Raw genomic sequence first — 5,831 nt, 5'->3', positions numbered from 1 at the left:
TATTAAAGAGGGCACATACTGAATGGAGCACTGGGTGTTGTACGCAAACAATGAATCATGGATCACTACATCAAAAACTGATGATGTAATGTATGGTGATTAACGTAACATAATAATAAAAAAAAAAGAATGCTAACCCTCAGAATGAGGGCCTAGCTTCTGCAAGAAAAAAAAAATAAATAAATAAAATAAAATACCAAAAAAAAGGATGAATTTAAAGTAGACTCTGACCAGAAACTCTTCCTGCTCAGAGAACACTAATTCCAGTTCATGGTTATACTGCACAGATGAGAAATATTCTGCCTTGCTTGTAACTGTCCTCCTTCTCCTTATGACACACTTACTCTACTGTAGGGCTAAAAAAATTCCAGCTCTATAGCTAAGAAGAGCAGAGGAGAGAGGGAAGAGGGAGGGAAGGGGAATGTTAGGTGAGAAAAAGAGAAGAGGCTGGTCAAACCATCTGTACCTATGTGGGCTTCTCAGACTAAAGCTAATGAAAGGGGGTGGTTTACTCTAAATGAAATTAAGTGTTTTAATTATTGCTATAGATTGAATGTTTGTGTCTTCCCAAATTTATAGTTGAAACATAACCCCCAATGTGATGGTATTAGAAGGTAGGAGTTTTGGGGAGGCAATTAAGTCATGAGAATGGAGCCACCATGAATGGCATTTGTGCCATTACAAAAAGGACTGCAAGAGCTTCTTTGCTCCTTCTTCCATATGAGGACACAGTCAAAAGATGGCCATCTATGAACCAAAAGGTGGGCCTTCACCAGACCTTGATCTTGGATTTCCCATCCTTCAGAACTAAATTTCTGTTGTTTATAAGCCACCCAGGGTATGGTGCTCCATTATAGCAGCCCAAATGGACTATGACCATTATAAACAGGGATGAGCATTTTAATTACTAAGTTGAGACTATCTCTGGAACTAAAACTTACTAGAGAACTTTGCATTCTCTAAGCGTGGCATAAAAATATGTGGGACTTACACAGTATGCCTTCCAGCAGATCAGAGAGTAAAGTTAGAGTTAGTGTTTTATTTTATTTTGTGTTTACTTATGCCTTATCAAGTGTTGTTGTTGAAAAAAGTTAATTTATGTAAAGCTTTTATGCCAATGTCCAGCAAATAGTAAGACTGATAGTAGGATAAGCTATAATTAGTGTAATGGTTTCATATTTAATTCCCCAAAGGAACAAAAGGTTTGGGGGATTTTTAAAAGCTACAACTGAGAATTATTTTTAGGATAAAGTAATTTACCATCCCTGAGGACATTCTGGTATAGTCTGAAGAGTGGATTTTGGAGATTATAATCCAAGTGGCTTGACATAGATGACTATAAGGTCTTTTGTGAGTGTTCTGACTCTATCATCCACAATTTGCAATGCTGGCTCAGTACGAAGTTAATTGTTTGCCCTTCAGAAGCCCCTGAGACTTTCCATTAGAGATGTCCTCTTGGCTATTTTGGAGTATTAAGGTGAAATATGTACTGGCTTGTCTCTCCTACCAAACTTGACTGGGCGTGTGGTTATAGACTTGGTAGGGAAAATGGATTAATCTAGAAAGGCAGGATAAACATTTAGAATCTACTTGTTTGCTTTGAAAATGTTTCTCAAATAAGAATCTGTAGACTCGTCTTCTAATAAACAGTAAGGGGACATAATTTGATGAACCGACTGGTCTCTCTGGGAGAAGAGAATGAAGAACGAAGAGGAGAGAACAAGGGGAAGGACAGACAGATGGAAGATGAATATTCTTCTGCAAAGAGAACAGTATGTACTAAAGGATGAGCATAGAATAAATTAGCAAAACTAAATATGCATTAGAAACCTCCTCATGTGAGACAACCAGGGTCGTGGGCTAGTTAGTCAATCAGAAAAGAATATGAAACACCCATTCAGGATTTCAATTTTTCTTAAGTTACATAAATTTATTCATTCACCAGTCTTTGGCTCTAAGAGAAAGGCCTTTTTCTTGACTATGGGTTTATGCAGGGAATATTAATTGAACAATTGAATATTCAATTATTAATTGGGTTAATGCAGTGAATTAGTTAAATAAGGGATGGTTAGGAGAGTCCCTACTACAGGCAGAACCAGAAACCATGGTTCCTAGAAAGAAAATTCTCCTATTCTCTATTAAGGGCATTTGATTTCACCCTGAAGTTAACAATTGTGGGAGGTAACAGGGAAGAATTTTGCAATGGTAACATGGCCAAATTGGAATCTAAATGAGAGATTGATCTGGCCATGATGTAACAATTGATTTTAAGGGCAGTGAGTCTAGGAGGTATGTTTCGAAGGGAATCCAGGAGAGACACAAAGAAGAAAAGCTGCAAGTAAAGGAAAAATGGAATAGATGGCAAAAACAAAGGAAAGAGAATTAATGGGAGTCAGTGTCAGGATGCACTGGAGTTGGGGAAAGGCCAATAATAAGACTTGAGTAACTGAGTTTCTAGGAAAATCTTCACTAGATGAATATGGGGACTGTTGACAGAGGTTCTGATGCAGGGACTGTGGAGGGCAACATTTTTTTTCCCCTAATGTGTTGGGTTTGAAATAAATGAGACATTCAAGTAAAAATGACCTATGAGAGATAAAGCACACCATATGCCAGGCTTATGGCAACGTGATTAATTCCCAATTTCTATGCACCGGTAACAGTGAGCTTCAGAATATACTGGCAGTTTTGATCAAACCAGTTTGACTGAGTACCTGGAACACATAAACCTACAACTTCCAGGTCTTTCACACCTACAGCTGGGTGCTGCTGGGGAAGGCAGGCAGCACCAATTACTTGCCCCGGCTTCAAGATTTTTACTTTCTAACAGGAGTAACTGCAATATTTGGAGTAAAACATTAACACACATTATAGTCATTGTCTCTGAACAAGTGTCTAAAATATTTGCTCTTCCTTAAGGAGTTAAGATAATGTTTACTTCCGTATTAAGGAATTCCTAATGACGCTATTTGAGTATCAGTCTGATTTGCTGAATAACTAATCTTTCTGAAGGAATTGGTTTCTTAGTGACAAGTAAGAAAATGACTTATTTGGGAGGAAGGACATTTGTAGATGTGGGTGTCATGGAAGAAACCACAAGGTCTGCAAAATAGGAAGAGTTTAATGCTCTTCCAAGCATCAGAAATTCTATTTTCCCACAATATCCCTTCAGAAGAAGCCAAGTTAATATGCTCTTGTTCAAATAAAAGAAACAAAGCAATTGCTGAATATTTAAGCTCACTTTTCTCCTTCTTTTCTAACATTCATTACTTTAAAAAAAAAATTCAAAACTCTCCATGTTTCAACATTTCATTAAAATATAAAAACTGAAATTTAAAAAAAAAAAAAACTAATTTTAAGTCAAGAGACTCTTGTTAAGGATTTTGGGGGTGGGGGTTATTTTTCACCTCACTTTAATAATGTCGTTGCTGGTTAACCATGAAGAAAGTTCCCATATTAACTCTGAATATAAGAACAGGGACTGATAAATTTTCAGTTATGAGACTGTTATTGTGTTACTTTGCAATTTTGAAAAACTTTGAGTTATTATTCTATCCTGTCTGTATACCAACTAATTAAGCAAGAACCTTTGGCCCAATTGAAGTTGCTTCTATATACAATGAAAGAGAACACAGGAACAAAGCTCCAATTAAATGTTTCTGCATCCTAATTTCTGTAATTACTTCTAAGATCAGAATAGATCGCATGGCCTTATACTGTTGTCTATTTATAACGATCTTAAAAATAGAAGCCTGTGGCTGACATTCTTACAAAATAGATTTCTAAAGCCAGATGTGGCACATGATAGACACTTCCAGATAAAAATGAAAGTCGGTGATCATTGCTTAAAGGATATGGTCGATTGTGTGCTCTTCTAGATATGTGTAGGCAAAGGCTTGCCATAGGAATTCTAAATTGACTTTACGGTTCAAACTCAGATCCCTTACAGTAATGCTATTTAAATGGTGACCCTTGGGGTGCCTGGGTGGCTCAGTTGGTTAAGTGACTGCTTTCGGCCCAGGTCATGATTCTGGAGTCCCAGGATCGAGTCCCACATCGGGCTCCCTGCTCACCAGGGAGTCTGCTTCTCCCTCTGGCCCTCCCCCCTCTTATGCTCTCTCTCTCTCTCTCTCAAATAAATAAATAAATAAATATTTAAAAATAAAAATAAAAGGTGACCCTTAGACCAGGCCAGTCCCCCTACATTTCTTCCAGGGCAGTAAGGAGAAAAAGGCAGCAATTAAAAGTAAGCATTTAGGAACTTCCCAAACAACCTGACAGAATGGTTTTATGTGTATTGATTTTAATAATTTTTAAAAATTAGGGTTTCCACATTGTAGGTCTTTTTTAATATTTCATTTTTCAAATGATTTCTTTTTTTTTTTAATTTGAGTGTAATTGACACCCGATGTTACATTAGTTTCTGGTGTACAACATAGTGATGCAACTGTTTTAGACATTATGCTATATTTTCCACTAGTGTAGTTACCATTTGTCCCTATACATCACTATTAAGCATCATTGACTATATTCCCTATGCTGTGCCTTTTATTCCTGTGACTTATTCATTCCTTAGCTAGAGGCCTGTATCACCCACTCCCTTGACCCATTTTGCCCAACCCCCCCCCTCTCCTCTAGCAACCATCAGTTTGTTCTCTGTATCTATAGGTCTGATTCTGCTTTTTGTATGTATATTCATTTGTTTTATTTTGCTTTGTTTTTTTAGATTCCACTTATGAGTGAAATCATATGGTATTTGTTTTTCTCAGTCTGACTTATTTCACTTAGCATAATATCCTCTAGGTCCACCCATGTTGCCTCAAATGGCATGATCTCATCCTTTTTATATGGTTGCAGAATATTCCATTGTATATATGTATGTATATATACATATGTACCACATTTTTCCTTTTTTTTTTACAAGATTTATTTTATTTATTTTAGAGAGAGAGAGAGTGGGGGGAGGGACAGAGGGGAAGGGAGAGAGAGAATTAGTCTCCCCTCTGAGTGCAGAGCCTGACATGGGGCTCAATCCCATGACCTCAAGATCATGACCTGAGCTGAAACCAAGAGTCAGACACTGAACTGACTGAGCTACCCAGGTGCCCCCCACATTTTTCTTATCCACTGTCTATTGATGATGGACACTTGGGTTGTTTCCATATCTTGGCTATTGTAAATAATGTTGCAATAAACATAGGAGTGCATATATCTTTTTGAATTACTGTTTTCATTTTCTATGGGTAAATACCCAAGAGTAGAATTATTGGATCATATGGTATTTCTATTTTGGGTTTTTTTGAGGAGCCTCCATACTGTTTTTCAGAATGGTTGCACCAGTTTACATTCCCACCAACAGAGCATGAGGGTTTCTTTTTATACACATCCTTGCCAACACTTGTTATTTTTTATCTTTTTTTATTTAAGCCGTTCTATTGCACCAGAAAGAACAAAATACTTAGGAATAAACTTAACCAAAGAGGTGGAAAAACCTGTACTCTGAAAACTATAAAACAATGATGAAAGAAAATGAAAATGACACAAACAAATGGAAAGAGATCCTATGCTCATGGATTGGAAGAACTCATACTGTTAAAATGTCCATTCTACCCAAAGCAACCTACAGATTCAATGCAATCCCTATCAAAATACCAACAACATTTTTCACAAAACTAGAACAAATAATACTAAAATTTGTGTCTACCACAAGACTCCAAATAGCTAAAGTAATCTTGAAAAAGAACAAAACTAGAGGTACGATAATTCCAGATTTCAAAATATACTACAAAGCTGTAGTAATCAAAACAGTCTGGTACTGGCACAAAAATAGA

The sequence above is a fragment of the Mirounga leonina genome, unplaced genomic scaffold, assembly GCF_011800145.1.
Source record: "Mirounga leonina isolate KUSES-001 unplaced genomic scaffold, KU_Mleo_1.0 Mir_151, whole genome shotgun sequence".
NCBI classification, from domain to species: Eukaryota; Metazoa; Chordata; class Mammalia; order Carnivora; family Phocidae; genus Mirounga; species Mirounga leonina.
Note: the sequence above shows the minus strand (reverse complement) of the source record.